At 37.0% G+C, this 17,714-nt stretch overlaps 1 long non-coding RNA gene across 1 annotated transcript; it reads right to left on the bottom strand.

Moving 5' to 3' along the window:
- Nucleotides 1–12,680: 12,680 nt before the first annotated feature.
- LOC109793442 (uncharacterized) lies at nt 12,681–14,059 on the bottom strand. The gene is made up of 3 exons (XR_002239312.2): nt 13,972–14,059; nt 13,495–13,885; nt 12,681–12,926 (listed from the first exon to the last, which is right to left on the bottom strand). It is a non-coding gene; the product is annotated as an uncharacterized LOC109793442 (long non-coding RNA).
- Nucleotides 14,060–17,714: the final 3,655 nt, after the last annotated feature.

The following is a 17,714-nucleotide window of genomic DNA, read 5'->3' as shown; positions in this document are numbered from 1 at the left end:
AACTTAGATAGTTTCCCTTGAACCTTTTTTGAATTCGGCTCATGGTACCATCATGGATTTCTTTTGTTTTTTGATTGTCCTTATTTTTGCCTAAAACACCCTTTTGTGGCGTTTTAGCGGACTTTTGTTTTTGTTCATTTTTGCAACCCTAACTTTTGCCTAGGTCACCCTTTCGTGGGATTCCTAGCGGGTCTTTTGCTCTTATTTTTGCGCAGCCCCCTTTTTGGGTTTCCTGCCGAGCTTCTTTTATTTTAAAGGATTTCTTTTTATCCATGATGGCACTTGTCGAGGCCAAGGGAAGGTGCTCCAAGTTGTCACACACACTTCCACATAAAAATGATGCGGGTTTATTATTATTAAGATGATTTTAACCTCATTCATGTTTATTCAAACAGGGTTAAAAATAATGCGGTTTAGAAATTTATTGTAAGCAAGAAGAGAAGCAGTAAGAAATAATAAAGAATGATTTTATTATAATCATAATGGAAACATGTGCCCTATCGAGGCTCGGGGGTCGGGCTGTCCCCGAGGAGTAATCTCTAATAGTCATCAGGTTTATACATCCCTATCGGAAGGAGAAGAGCACTTGATGACGACGAACGGCCTTGACGCTTGTGAACCGGCCTTCCTAAAGATTTGGCTTAAAGAACGTCGAGGAGGATCTTGGTTCCTCTTCGTCCTTTGATCTTTAATAGGGTTGTATCCTAACCCTTGTTTCCCCGGATTATCCTTGATGATGGGTAGCTCGGGAATTCCTTGGGAGTCCTTGCCAAGTCCTTGTCCGGGCAAGTATCCATTCTTGGTGAGCATATGGGCTACCTTCTTCATTTCTCGGGGAAACGTTTCAAAATTGGCAATCTCCAATGCTTGGAAGGCGGTCTCTAGAGCTTCCTCTGCTGCATCCACGTATGGCGGATGGCTTGCTGATGAGTATGTCATCTTCAGCTTGTACGGTCACCAGCTTGTCACCCACTATGATTTTGACTTTCTGGTGGAGCGTAGAAGGAACAGCTTTTGCATCATGAATCCAAGGTTGGCCGAGGAGACAACTGTATGCGGGAGTAATGTCCATCCCTTGAAATTCGACGTTGAAGATGGTGGGTCCAATTTGGATTGGAAGAGTGACTTCTCCCACCACTTCTCTTTTAGAACCGTCGAAAGCTCGGACGATCATGTTGCTCGGGCGCATTTGGATTCCCTTGATTGCCACTTGATCGAGCGTTCTTTTTGGCATCACATTCAAGGAAGATCCATTATCCACCAAGACTTTAGCGATGTGATACTCCTTGCACTTTACAGAGATGTGCAAGGGCTTGTTATGATTTGGTCCCTCAGCGGGGATCTCTTCATCGGTGAAAGTGAGGTGATCATTAGCCGTGATGTGACTAACAATCCCCTCAAACTTGTCTTGGGAGATAGTGTGCGACACGTATGCCTCGTTCAAGACTTTCAACAGAGCTTGTCGATGCGGTTCGGAGCTTAGGATCAACGACAATAGGGTAATCTTTGCGGGCGTCTTATGAAGTTGATCCATGATGGAGTACTCGCTCTGTCGGATATACTTTAACAACTCGTCAGTCTCCTCCTCGAATTCTTTATTTTCCTCGGTTTTCTCCTTTTCTTTTCCTTTATTTTTGGGAGCTTTATCATGAAGATCTTCGGGAGTGTAGATCCTGCCACTCCTAGTCATGCCCCCAAGTCCAGCGATGTTAGAGATATCGCTGTCGGCAAAAGAATGGATGTCGTATATCCATGGCACAGCCTTATTCGATTCGTAGGGAAAAGGTCTTGGAGCAGTGGTCCTTAACGGTGTCGGACCTTCCCCTTTATTCGTCTTTATTACCAACAACGGAGTTGATGTGCGTTCGCTTGGCGCGGTTGTTGGCTTACACTTAATAACAAATGGCGTGCGATCCATTCTGAACATACGCATCGCTTAATCCTTTCTTTTTATTACTATTATTAATGAATTACTAGGAGGGATGTATGAAATGCAAACCTAGATCCCTCCATGATCTTTGATAAGAATGCATGATATGAGATGATGACGTTGAATATGCATGCATTGTGTTTATTCAACTAAGCATTATCATGTTTTCGGGATGTTCCTAAGATGATGCATGATATCGTTTGGTTTGGATAAATAACCCTTTTTCTTTTTTTGGGTATTTATTATTATTATTATTATTATTTTTTTTTTTTTATTTTTTGTATTTTTGGGTGAAAAGGGAAACTACCTATATGAATGTGATGAAGGTAGATGTTAACACCATGTAATGGAAGATTCTTATTCCTATTTATTCTTATTTTAAAAAGGAATGTTGTATGTTTAAAGAATGCAATGTATGCTCAAACAATGTCACATAAACAATGCACAAACAATTCACTCATCCACGAACAGTCAAGAGCGAATCACGAGGTAGGGGTATCCTGCAGAAAAGTGCATATTCAAGGAGGTTCTAACTGTTCTCACTGGTCTGAGGCCCCCAAGGTGCCCCCATTATAGGGACCCAATTCCTCTCGTCGTAAGTCGATGGAAAGTTCCAACGCACTGTCGGACTTGAGTTCATGGTTATCACCTTGAGTGATGTTTTCCGACAACGGTCTACGGGCACCTATAGACCCATTCGACAACCGGCCGTACTAACATCCACTCCCTATGGCTTTCCACTCATGCCCCCGGGTATAGAGGGAACTGTTGTGTGCAAAGGTTTGTGTGCAGTTTTTATTTCAAACAATTGCAAAATTTAAACATACAACAGTTATTAAAGCCAAATAGATAAAGCATGTTATCATACAAGCGAGGGGTAATGAAGTAATTTTAAACTATTATTTTAAAAACAATCCATCACTAAATGGGACTGACTCACGAGGCTTCCCCAGTGGAGTCGCCATCTGTCGCCACCTGCCGAAACGGACCTTGGCATTCGCGACGATGGTTGGACTCTTTTTAAAGGTTTGAAAAATGATGGATTGTTAGAACGACTTATTCTCAAACTGAGACCTCATCGAATTAACAATTTTATTGAATGAGTCACCAATCCATGTTAATCTCAAACGAGACCCTCCATGGATTAGTGGTTTTCGTAAATGAAGGGTTCTTGGAGTCGCCACCAATGTTTTACTCAAAACATTGGAAAAAGGGATAAGGCAATTGATTTCATAAATCAACCTCGGTCATTACAACCAGAGTCGGGTAAGGGAGTCGGTTACGTGCGGGGAAGGTGTTAGCACCCCACAACGCCCCTTTCGGGTTCCCTATGACGGATTATTTCATAAATAACAGTGTAAAATTACTAAATTACCCCTATTTATTATAAACGGCTATGAATAAGATATCTACATGATGAATAAATTAAACATGCGATGCAACAATCAGAAAGCAGTAAAAGGAAGGATTTTGAAGAAGAAACCTTTGAAGCGTGCTTTTATATATTCAAATGTTAGGAGGCTTTTTGGCGCTCCCTCCCACTACACGCTCGCTCGCTCCTTCCCTAAAAATTAATCTTTACTATGGAAATCAAAAAGATTTCCCTTCGACTAGTTCGAATTCTCAAGCTAAATGCTCAGAACTCAAGAACTTCGTCGGATCGGCTCTCGGAGAGAATTCTAGGGCAGAACACTGCTCAAAAACCCCAGAATACTCAAGAAGAGAGTCCAAGAAGTGTGGAAAAGTGTAGAATGACGTCCAAATGACGTCCTATATATAGGAGTGAGGCGCAGTACGGCCTCTGACATCAATACGGCCCGTACTGAAGATTTGAACTACAGTACGGCCGTATTGAATTCAGTACGGCCGTACTGAAGTTTCAAAAACTTCAGTACGGCCGTATTGGTTTCAGTACGGCCGTACTGAAGTTCAAAAACTTCAGTATGGCCGTATTGGGTTCAGTACGGCCGTATTGTAGTTCAAATTGTTCAGTACGGCCGTACTGAACTTCCAGGAGGCCGTATTGAGCTTCAATTCTCCCACATCCTTATTTTAAGCTACTCTAAGACCGCTAAACCTACAGATAATCATCCTAGGGTCTTCCAGGAGTCCTTCTGGATGACTTTCTTTCGGTCTTTGAGAGTCTTCGAGTCTTATTTCCGACCCGGACAATTTTAGGGGTCTACAGCCCTTTAGGAAGGCCTAGTTGGTCTAATTACCGACGTTACTCCTCCACTTGCTTGGATACCAGTACTTAGGAAGATTTCGTGCAGAGGGAGGTTGCTTGGCTCCTTAAAGCTGAAAGACGTTATTGGTTCGTATCCGAAACTCTATCATCTTGGATTGCCCTTGAAGTCTAGCAACTTTGTGATCCCTTGAGCATTCTTACCAAGTCCTTATCCTGTTTGGTAATCATTCCTAAGTAGGATTTATGCTACTAGACTTCCTTTGTTTGAGACCTTCTCAACATGGGAGATCTCTAATGCTTGGAAAGTTGTTTCCAAAGCTTCTTGATCGAAGCCGTATCCGGTCAAATAAATACAATTAAATGTAGTACTAGGAAGTGACTCCTAGGTCGTCTCCCAAGGACCGTCTTTTACTGTTAAAGGCTTAAACACACAGTGGGGTGGGTTTGTTTTCGGATTTTCAGTTGGTAACACAATAAAACGAAATAAAATAGCAAGTAAAAACAGATTGGTTCCCTGTTCAGATTGCAACTCTTTTATCTGTGGTCCTCAAAAGATTTCTCTGTTCATAACTTAATCCTTGTTCCATCCGAGTTAACCAACTAAGCGAAGATTAACTCAAGATTTCCCTACACAAATTAAGCAAACGTATACAACATTAAACCTCCCCACAAGATTAAGCAACTTGTGAGCAACCTGATTCATTAAGCATGAACAGGTCAAAAATGTTTCAGAGGTTCAATGAAGAAGAACCAAGCAGAACACAGATTCAAATACAAATAAAACCTCAAATAGATATTGCAATCTGCTCAACGAACCAACCCCAAGGGTTTTTAGCCTTCCATTAAAACGGAAACACAAACAAAAATACAAACGAAAATAGAATGAAAATACAAACGAAAATACAAACGAAAATGCAGGCAGAGAAAGAAAATGAAAATGCAAGGAAGAAACAACAGAAAAGAAAATGCAATGTATTCTTCAAATGTAAATATTCAATTTCCACAACCAGAGAAGAGAATAGAAGAACGAAAATGGCAGCTCAAAGAGAACAAAATGTAAAAGAAAGCAACAGGGAACCAAAACGTCCAGACACTGTAGCTACATGAAAGAAAAACGTAAGACAAAGGGAAAATGAAGAGAGAGTGCTACGTAGTCACATCAGATCCTTGTGTTGGTGGCTGCCCAGTCAGCCCTACCCTAGACCTATGACCTAAAAAAAAGAAATTGGGCCCAATAAAATACAAGCCTGACCCAAGTTCAATAAAATAGCCTACAAACTAAAAAATGAATGCTGAGGTGGAAAATGACGTAGCAGCTCCACTTGAAGTCCTAAATTAATTCCGAGCCCAAATAATTATTAAAATTCCCTGAAAATAAAATTTGGAATAATTAGATGCAGAAAATTCAAATTAGCTAAAATATGAATTACCAGTCCAATTAAAGCCCAAATAGAAAATAGTGCAAAATATAAACAATTAAACACAAATCAGAGATTAAAATAAGTACAGAAAGGTAAGAAAATAGGGGAAAATATTGACTCATCACTTCCTCTATAGCATCCACATATGGAACAGTTAATGGTTTGCTGATGATCATATCTTCTTTTGCTTTTACTACTATTAGCTTATCATTAACCACAAACTTGACCTTTTGGCAGAGCGTGGAGGGTACGACTTTTGCTTGATGTATCCATGGGTGCCCAAGGAGACAATTGTAGGCAAGAGTGATGTCCATCACTTGGAACACGATGTCAAAGGTAGCGGGCCCAACCTAGAATGGTAGGGTTATATCTCCCATTACTTCTTTTCTGGATCTGTCGAAGGCTTGGACAATCATATGGCTGGGTCGCATTTGGGCTTCCTTGATTGTCAATTTGTCGAATATGCTCTTAGGTAGCACGATTAAGGAAGATTCGTTTTCCATTAAGACTTTAGCGATGAGGAATTCTTTTCACTTTATAGAAATATGTAAAGGCTTGTTTTGATCAACCCCATTGTTTGGAATCTCATCGTTTGTGAAATTTAGATGATTGTTTGTTGTGATGTGACCTACGATCCCTTCAAACTTGTCTTGTGAGATGCTATGTGCGACATAAGCCTCGTTCAAGACCTTCAATAGAGCTTTTCGATGAGGCTCTCAGCTCATGATCATTGACAACAATGTGATCTTTGCTAGAGTGTGGTTCAATTGATCTATGACGGAGTACTCACTCTGCCTAATATACTTGAGGAGTTCTTCTTCTTCCTCAAGTTCTTTTCTTTTATCTTCCTTCTTCTTTTCTTTTACACTGGAGTTCTTATCTTGTAGTTCTTTAGAAGCATAGATTCGTCCGCTTCTAGTCATTCCCCTATCCTCGTAATGTTGGATGAGTCCATCGCCGATGAACTTTGTATATCATATACCCATGGCACGGTTTTGTTGCTTGTGTATGGTAAAGGACTCGACATTTGAATTGTCAATTTTGGCGTACTTTTCCCCTTTTCCTTTTGTGAGATTATTGGTCTTAGATTAAGCATTTCTCGATTTTGCGTGTTTAGTTTGCATTTGATTACCAATGACTTCATTATTTGATTAATACGCACATATTAGATTTCCTTTTTATTCTTATTCATTTATTTACAAGGAAGGTGTATTGTTCTAAATGAAATGCAATATAGAATGCAAAGATAATTGAGAAATTTAACAAATATCATTCTTATCGATTTGTTTGTTTAGAGAACATTCAAATACAATGCTTTTCAATACACTTTGACAATATCATAGAAGTCTAAAGAAGTTCATGCTTGGCTAATATCTCTGTAGATCATCTTTAGCTTCTACGACGTGGCTTCTCATTGTTTCTGCTTGAATGTGGACCACCTTGTTCATATCTTCACAAACCAATTTTTCTTTTTTGGTCTTTTACTGATGATACCCAGTCATCACCCTTAGCTCTTGAACTTCTTCTAAGGCTCGGTCTTTTTGGTGGATGAGTTCTTCAAACTGCTTGTGTCCCTCTTCTTCTTTTTATCGTAAGTCAGAGAGAGTGATAACTCGTTACTGGGATACTTTCCACCAAACCTGGATCTCAGATCGGGCCATAGACAGGTCCTTCTATGCTTGACTTATCAGGTGTTCTTGTTCATCGACTTTAGCTTTGAGTTGTGCCATCTTTGATAAAGCTTCTTGAAGTTGAGCGACCAGGTCGATTCTCTGCAACTTCACCATAAACAGGTCTCTTTGATAAAGCTTCTTGAAGTTAAGCCTGCAAGTCGGTTCTCTGCAACTTCTAGGGCTCGATCTCTTTGGTGGATGAGTTCTTCAAACTAATTGTGTCCCTATTCTTCTTTTTGTCGTAAGTCAAAGAGAGTGATAACTCGTTCTTGGGATACTTCTTACCAAACTTAGATCTCGGATCGGGCCATAGGCAAGTCCTTCTGTGCTTGACTTATCAGTTGTTCTTGTTCATGGACTTTAGCTTCAAGTTGTTCCATCTTTGATAAAGCTTCCTGAAGTTGAGCGTCTAGGTCGATTCTCTTTGGTGGATGAGTTCTTCAAACTGCTTGTGTCCCTCTTCTTCGTTTTGTCGTAAGTTAGAGAGAGTGATAGCTCATTCTTGGGATACATCCCACCAAACCTGGATCTCAGATCAGGTCATAGATAGGTCCTTCTATGCTTCACTTATCAGTTGTTTTTGTTCATGGACTTTAGCTTTGAGTTGTGTCATCTTTGATAAAGCTTCCTGAAGTTGAGCGTCCAGGTCGGTTCTTTACAACTTCACCATAGTCTTTTCATGTTTATCAGCACACTCATATTTTAGGCGCTCAATCTCCATGTCTTTCTTCTTGCACTGCCTTTGTGGATTGTTGATGATGAGATTGGATGTTTCATCCTTTTCTTCCAAGGCTCTTACTTAGGTTTCTAAAATTTCCATTCTATTGGTCAAGGTTTCGATTTGTTATTGCTTGCATTGATATGTAGGTCTCATCATACTGGTGGTTCCTCTTTCGCTTCTCCATAGGTCGTAGTCACTAGAAGAAGCTACCCTAGGTCTTCCTAGTTTGTTGTCTCCAAAGTAGACTGGTTTGTCCCACACTTCCTTGATAGCACTCTTCATTTTTTGTTGCTTGGGGGAGTAAAGGTAACAAACCCCTTCATGGTCTTTTGACCTAGGCAAAGTCTGAGTTCTCCAAAGTTGCCTCAATGCTGGCATATGGGAATAGGCTATGCATCTTCTCAGTCCCATCAGAGGAATGCTAAGGAAATTGCCACATCAGATCAATACTTGTTCGGGACGAAACTAAAGGCATGCCCATGTGAAAGAATCCTCGGTATGACCTTCCAACTCAGCTTTCCAACCCATAGGTATTTCTTTGGCATGGGTATTTTGGGGAAACTTCTCAATGGATTGGGCAACTTTCCTATATGTCCTTTGGTGAATAAATGGGTATATGCCTATACATATAGCAACAAGTTACAACACTTCTATTGCTTTCCTGACTTCTAGTTATAGATGTCAAAAGAAATCAGGGTGTCGATAAGAATGGCAGGCACAAGACTCTTCAAATGTGCATCCTAGGAAAAGAAATCATCAATTGCAGCGTGGTCCACCATCTTCTCATGGAAAAGGAAAAGGATAATCCAAAATATGACCAGAGCGAAAGTCTTGTTGAAGATCAACCAATCTCCTTGATTAGCCAAAAAGGAAAGGTGACTCTCTAGTGTAGAAAGCTTTCATCCTTTGATTACCCCATTTCCTTCCAAGGTTTATATATGAGGGGGAAATTTGATTAGTTTGGCCACTCTTTCTATGGAAATAGTTTTTTCTCTAATAATGTAAACGCCTTCCGACTTGGGCCACTTGATCATTAAGTCGTATTCCTCTATGGTGGGTACTATATCGAGGTGTGGAAGCTCAAAATAGTGGAGTTCTGATTTCCAAAAATGTATCAAGGCTCTCATAAAGGCAAGGTTAACAATTATTCTTAGTAGATCAAGAATCCTTTCGTAACATTTCTCGAAATCCGATTGGACCTCCTTCGGCGTTAAGACACATAAGCTATTGACTCTTGGCATTGCACCATTTATAATGTTCACTTTTCTCAATGCCATATGCATGCTGTTATCTATGCCTTCCAAATCTAATGATAAAAATTAATGAACATTAATGTACTATCCTAAGAATGATGAAAATTTTTTCTACCTAAGCCTTATCATATTTTGATTGTCTATGAAGAGATGATACATGATAACGAGTATGTTTTTTCATTTTTTTTAGGAAAAAGAAACTACTTAGATGATGTTATTAAAGTGATGACCTAAGGACATACAAGAGGGTATTAATTTTTTATTTTTATTTATTATTATCTATTTGCTTGTTTAAAATTCTAACCACTCCTATTGAAACAAATAAAGTAAACAAACACTTGCTCAAACAACGTACACCCACGAACATACATGTTTAAATCCATGGGTTGAGGTCCCTGTAAAGAAAGGTGCATGGTATAAGGTGGTTCTAACTATTCTCACCGGTCTTTAAAAGGCTCCCAAGGTGCTCTTATTATATGGACCCAATATCTCTATCACTATCAATTGGAAGACTCTAGGGTTCATCCAAAGTATTCAAGCTAGAGTACTACACCAAAAGTGGCAATAGATAGCGCTTAATTAATAAGTGTTGTGTTTTAAAACATAAAACGTTAAAAGAGCGCCTAATTAAATAAGCGTCATAATAAGGTTTTATATAGAGAGCGCTTAATAAAAAAAATGTTATCTTTGTATTATTTTATTTATGAAAAAATATGTTATAGCGCTTTTCTAAAAAAGTGCTTTTTAAAGAAAATAAATAGATAGCACGTGTGAATAGAAGCGTCATTTATAAGATTTTAAAAAGATTTTATATAGAGAGCACTTAATAAAACAAATGTTATCTTTGTATTATTTTATTTATGAAAAAATATGTTATAGCACTTTTCTAAAAAAGGGTTTTCTAAAGAAAATAAATAGATAGCGCGTGTGAATAGAAGCGTCATTTATAAAATTTTATAAATTAATTATTTTTTTAAAAAATTATTATGGTGCTCATTGAAAAATCACTTTTGTGAAAAAATAACTACAAAGCACTTATTAAAAAAAAACACTCTCTATTGGTCCCTCACTGTTCACATTTTTATTCACTGTCCCTCTCAGTTCTTTTCCTATTCACTATCCCTCTCGGTTCTTTTCCTTCATGTTGTAATCATCCTTATCACTCATTGTGGAGTCTTCCTTCATCATCATTCACAACATTTGTATTGTTGTTCGTAAAGTGTATCTCAAGGTACGCTCAGCATTCACATTATTGACTCATATTCCAGGTTTTTATCATTAGGTGTTTCTTTGTTTTTTTCTTTATCGAATATTTTTTTCCATTAATGCTTAACTTTGATTCAAGTTTGAAACAAATATTAAATTTCGTTTCTTTCTGTACTTTTTCTTTGATGAATAGATGAATGCATCGTGACAAATTACGTGATGAAGACGTTAATTTATGACAAATTTTGTGACGAAGACGTTAATCTCTTCCATGGAGAAATCTAGGGCTTTTTTTTTGCAAGATTCATCCTTGACTAGGCTTTTTGCAAGATTCATTGAAGTTACGTTCTTTTCTTCTTATAAGAAATAAAAAAATGTGAGTTCTTGTATATGTGATTACCTTCTTTTAGTCAAATATTGCATTTATTTTTTATTTTTATATTTACTATTTTTGTATTTAGTTACGAGATTGTTGCGAATGATGTATGATGATTTGTGTTGTTTTGAAATTTTAATAATTAGACAAGATTATCTCTGCTTTATTGCATTCGGCTTTCTGTTTCTGTAACCTTTTATACTTAACACTATTGCATTCTTTCTATAACCTTTTATACTTACCACTATTGCATTCGACTTTCAGTTTCTGTAAGGGAAAGGCCAAAGTTCTGTAAGGGAATCATGCCTAGGAAGGAAAGGGGTGACACATTGAAAGAGCCAAGAGGAATGGGCTAGACAGGAAGGTTTGGGCCAGTCAAGGCCCAATGGGCCCGATGGGCTTGGAAGGCCCAAGTTGAACTTCTCATGGGCCATATCTTGTTTTAGCTATTTTCTTATGTCTTGTATATATCATGTTAGTATAGGTTTCCTATATTTGGGTCTTGTATTTTGGACCATTTAGGATAGCATTTTAGGCCATAGGCTTATTGGGCCTAGTTTTGGGCTTCATGGGCCTTTGGGCTTTTGGTACCCAATATTGGGCTCATTTTCATTCTTGTAATTTTTCCTTTCCATTGAATTTACTTGGCCATTGTATTTAGGCCATTATCATAGGAATTTAGAAGGATTAAGTATTAAAGCATGAATCATAGAATGCTAATTACATTTAAGAGTAATTAGAGTTTCATTTGAGTCACATGTTTTGTGCCAAAGGTGGCTGCACATGTGTACACTTAAATGAACCCTAAATTACTTCTAAATGCAATTAGAATTCTAGAAGGGCTGGCTGCACATGGCATGTGCAAGTGGACGTTCAACTTTGAATTCAAATTTGAATTTGAATTCAAATTGGCGCCACTTTTGAGTGCACATGGAATGGCTCCAAAACTCCTTTGATCCATGGCTTTAAATGCTTGAAACCTTCACTCTTGTAAACACTTTTGATTAATAGAGAATTCTGAGTTTTAATTCAGCCAAATTCTCTCCAAGAGTCACAGAAATCTCACTAACCCTAGCCTTAGGAAAACCTCCATTCCTAAGCTTGAAAATGAGCTTTCATTTGGATCTTTAGCTTGGATGCTTCCATCCTTAGCTTAGGGATTCTCCTATCACTCCATTCATCTTCTTCCTCCATTTGAATCATGGCAAGCTCAAGGAAAAGGTCTTCATATTCGGATTAGGTCCAAAGGAGCAAGACTACTTCACTTGCTTCAACCCAACTCCATCACCTTTTATACTTAACACTATTGCATTCTTTCTATAACCTTTTATACTTACCACTATTGCATTCGACTTTCAGTTTCTGTAAGGAAAGGGCCAAAAACATTAGATCACTCACCAAAGAATAATGAGTTATGCAAGCCCAATTAAAAAAAAGCTTATGGTGAAAATATTAATATTGCTTTGTGTGATATTATTTCTTTTAGTTTAGGTGGGTGGTGTGTACACAATGAGTCTTCTCTAATTTTTAGAGGCATCTAGGTTATCTATTCCACCTTTCTTAACTCAGTTTTATTTCTTTTTCATGTTTAATAAAGCCTATTTTATGGGGATGTTACAATTCTTGAGTCTATATATATCATTTATTGTATGAGAAAAAAAGGTGTCTAATAGATAACAGTAAGATAGAAAATCCAAAACAACATTCAATTAATCACATCCACCCAAAACAAGATTTAAATAACTTTGCCTCCCACGCAAGCATGTGTACATATCTACCTATCTTAAGTCACATCCAATTATAAAGCCACTAAAACATGTATTGTGCATATTGTCCCCCACTACATAATACAAACATGACTTACTGTGCCATCGAATGAGGGACTTGGTTCATGGGAAACGTAGTACTACAAAATTCACAAAACATTAAATTAATCACAAGACTCATCCACACAAATATATATATGTATATATATATATATATGCCTCCCAAATAAGAAAATATATGTACATATCTATCTATCTTTAATCACATCTCATTATAAATCCACTAAAACATGAATTGTATACATAGTTCCTCACTACATAATACAAACACAACTTATTGAACCATCAAACAAGGAGGGACTTGGTTCATGGGAACTGCAGTAGCCAGTAAGCTGCAAATTTTCACAACATAACATTCAATTAATCACAATACACACATCCACATACACAAAAAAAAGCATATGAATAACTTTGCCTCCCACACAAGTAAATACATGTACACTTACCTATCTAGCTTAAATCACATCCCACTATAAAGCCACTAAAACATGTATTGTACACATCATCCCTCACTACATAATATGGTAATACCTACACAAACTTCTTTTACCCAAGCAAAAGCTCCAACATACAGGCACCAACGAAACAAGGATGATCTCAAACAGATTGTAAGGTGAATTTGTTTTTTTCTTTAGAATGACAAGTATCCAGAAATTATTAAACTAATATTTACTCACTTTTTATTTACTATTCATTGCAAGTTCACCTCACTGGTAATTTACTAAGGCATAACATTAACATCCATTTGGACAATGCAAACTTCAAAAAACATGGACAGACAAAGGAAACATGTAGACAAAATGCTAGGGAGGGTCGGGGGAGAATGAAGAAAAAAATAGAAAAGGAAGCAAAAAGAAAAACCACACAAAATAACAGATATGAGAGATTATGGAAACTTACAGAGATTCTAGCCGTGCCTTCTTATTAGCCTTCTTGTTCTCTCTCCTCTTTTTTGAACTAGAACCATCATCAATAGAATTTGCTAAACCAGGTTGCAGAGATACATTGATGGCTTCGGGGGGGATATCTTGTTTTGGCATTTGAAATTCTTTAGAGGTGGAAAGCATCTTGGAAGACTCGGGAAATTCAACTTTAGCTTCATTATTATCAGACACACAGTCTATAACTCCTGTATTTTTATGATCCAATGTAACAACCAATTATCCTGCATTTGTTGTGGGTAACTCTGCATTGGCCTGTAACAGAGGTAGGCTCTTTCCTTTGAGTGCATCATAAAATATAGACTTTGACTTAATCATCTCAATGAGCTTAGTTCCTGAGCTAGGATCACCTGCATTAAATACTCATTTAGTAGGTAGGCACATTTCTACCTAAAATCCACCCAAAACATGTAATAAAGCATATGCAAAAGGATACCCATAATTGTTAGAATAGCAACATGTGTTGCTGACTACTCTGCTTCCTTTTTGGTTCTAGCTGCATCGCCAGTGTAACTAGTACCATTGAAAATTAAGGAAGTTGTAAAAATAGGAAGAAAATACAAGCTTATTTATTGATATACACGTGTTCCTCAGGACATGAGTAAGCAAATACAAGCTTACCTAATGTTATACACGTGTTCCTGGGAACATGATTCCAATACCACGTGTTTATAGAATATGCACCACCCAAAGTTATCTTATACCACGTGTAAGTGTATGCAAGAATATGAATACAAAGTTTCATGCATGTTTAACTTTATCCAAAGTTATTTTTATGTGCAGCCTATAAAGAAAATAAAACACGTAAAAAAAATGTAGTAAATAACCACTTTAATTTCTACTTTAATATAAATAAATAAATAAGGTTATTTTAACTCAGGGTTCATATTTTATGAATATAATATGCAGCAGATCATAAATATCGGTGGCATTGTTTTCCTAATTATTGGTGCATCAATTTTTGTTACCAAGATAAAATGTATGGTTACCTTGAAAAGCCAACAACAGTTTAACAAAATGAAATATGATAACTAATTTTGATTCAAGAACAATATTATTAGTAGTGATGATAATATATTAATTATTATATATGTCTAAATTTTCTTTCCAAAATTGACTTTAACTGGTTTGCGGTTTTGGCTAAGACACTTTTTTAATATTTATTATTATTACTACTTTTTTAATTAAAAATTAATTTATTTTTCTCTTAAAAAAGTCACATTTTAAAAATAAGTTGATTTTCTAGAGGACAAACTAATTAATAATGGAAGTTTTCAAAATTGGGTGTTAGTAATATTAATTTTTATTTTACTTTTTTTCAATTTCAAAATGTTGAAACATGGTAGGAACTATTTTTCATAAATTTACCATATTAACATGGTGGGAAATGAAGTAATAATAATTCCTGTTAGCTAAATTGTCTATTAAATTCAATCACATAACAAAATCAACGAATACCTGAGTTAAAATAACCTTTTTTATTATATAACTTATTATAATATATATATATAATAAATATTTAGTCTATCATTATATAGATTAAAATAATAGTTGGTTATAATCACTTTAATTGTCAAGAAATTATATTAAAATTTCTACTTTAATTTTATCTTATGGCAGGTTGATATTGTTGAACTTACAACTACTATTGAAAATATTAAAGGCCTTATTGTACTTGTTGAAAGTTTTGCCTTTACAGATTTAAAATATTAAGGTAAGTCTTTAAATAATTTTCTTTTTTATTTTATTATTTGATGTATGAAAAGTATAGATAAACAACAATTTTTTTAAAACCATGCATTTATGTCATTACATGTTAACATTGATGTAAATATTATCAATGACTAATATGATAGATCAAGAAAAAATGGATTGAAAATGGATGTCTGCTAGACGATTGTCAAAAGAATATGAAGATGGGGTGAAAGAGTTTCGTAGATTTGCAATTGAGCATGCAAAAGATCTTAGTAGAATTATTTGCCCTTGCTTGAAGTGTTGTCATTCAAAGATAGTTAATGCGGATGTGTTTGAAGAACATTTACTATGTAATGGAATTGATAGAAATTATTCATGTTGGACAAAACATGGTGAAACTAGAAACATAGATGTTGACCTTGATTTACAAGATACTGTCAATTATGCACCAAGCGAGCCCGACACAACATATGAGTTTGACCAAGTTGAAGATGTGACACCCTTACTACCCCAACATATATATTTTAATAATAAAAACTTATAAATAAATTTTTCAATTTCGGTAAAAGGGTTCACATGAGAATCTTAAAAATTATCCTTCAATAACCACAATAACAAAAAATGAAACGCAAGAGTTTTCAAATTATTTTCAAAATAACATTTACAATAAAAACCTATGTTCTAAAAATCCTTTTTGCCCCGATGTCACAATATCAGAGCATCCCGACAATTCAATCGTTGGCATTCTAGATACCACTCGTAGCCAGATCTTCCTCACCTAATGTAACGACCCGGCTGGTCACTACACACTACACCGTACACCTGAAACCTGACAGAAAAGAACAAGTGTATACATATAGTGTCTAGAATATACATATATACATGTCCAAGTCTGACTAGATTCAAAATGTACAAGAATACATCCAAAACTACTACACCAAGTAGCTGAAACAACAAGCATCAACAAGGATTAGCTCCGCCTGCCAGCTGCAGACTCACCACTAGCCACCAACCTATCCCTGCTCAGCTCCCATACATAGTATGATCATCGCAGTCCAAACCACATGGAAACAACAAGGGTAAGCTAGTGAAAGGAAATAACATACATATATAAATATGTAATTAAATAATAAGAAAAATATAGCTATAGTTATCCGCATATCAACCAGCTTAACAACATCAACTCAATATACCACAACATTCAGCAATAACAGCCCACATCTCACATCATCAGTATACCACTCATCGATTGTACAGCATAATCAGAAATAAGCACACAATGCGTCGTCACGCATATCAACTCGGAGATCTCCTTCCACACCTCAGCCTTTCGGCCTACACACCTCAGCCTTTTGGCCCACACAGCCATTCTGCCTACACACCTCAGCCTTTTGGCCCACACAGCCATTCGGCCTACACACCTCAGCCTTTTGGCCCACACAGTCATTCGGCCTACACATCCAATATCAACACACAGTACAACACAACAAATCAATCTCACAACAGTATACAACTGATACAATACAACATATCAACTTACAATAATTTACAACTGATACAACTCAACATCAACAAGCAGCGTTATCCACAAGTCATCAAATTATAATCAACAACTTTTACTTGAACTGAACATAAATAACCTCTAACATCCATTAATGAAGTCACATCTCCGCGTCCGGCACACTCGTGGTTGCGCCCAACGCAGTGCAACCAGAGAGCACCAGAGGGCCAGCGCGCCCAGCGCAAGCACGCCCACGCCCGGCGGAACCCAGCTAGAGAGCTCAAGGCTCACTCGCGCCTGGCGCAATACCAATTGCGCCCGGCGCCCACAAGGCAGAGACTCCCAAGGAGTCTTACGCCCAACGCGACAAGGGTCGCGCTCAGCGCAGTACACCAATATCAGCATCCCGCACAGCTAGGTAGTATACAACACAGCTTACTACTCACAACTCAGCTCAACAGTCTATAGTACAACAATATTTTAATTCAACATGAAAATCATCCATGTCAGCCCAACTCAGCACGACAATATATATCTATTACATCATGGTGTTACCTCATTAATAGCATACATGACATACAACATATTCTACACATAATACAGCTCATCCACCTTATTTATAACTCATCTATCTTGTCAAATTACCCACCCAAACAACACCAATTAACCTAAGTACTTAGAACAACTTTCTACCTAACCAAATCACTAAATGTGAAATGGCAACCTTCACAGAAAATAGCACATTAGGAGTTATACTACTCCTACCACACTCATCCCTATTTCATATGAAAGATAAGAAGATTTACTACAACTCTCTTGAAGACACCAAGTCCTAATTCCTTCATCTACCTTGTTAAAACTGATAAAAACCGCAACAGCTATAATTAATGCTGGCAGCTTAACCCCTCTTCACTAAAACGGCCATATCTGGAGTTCTAAAACTCCTTTTTTAGTGATTCCAGCGCCATTGGAAAGCTAACATC

The sequence above is a fragment of the Cajanus cajan genome, chromosome 5 (assembly GCF_000230855.2).
Source record: "Cajanus cajan strain Asha chromosome 5, NIPB_CcT2T_4, whole genome shotgun sequence".
Lineage (NCBI taxonomy): Eukaryota > Viridiplantae > Streptophyta > Magnoliopsida > Fabales > Fabaceae > Cajanus > Cajanus cajan.
The sequence above is the reverse complement of the archived record's forward strand: the minus strand, read 5'-3'. Positions and strand labels throughout refer to the sequence as shown.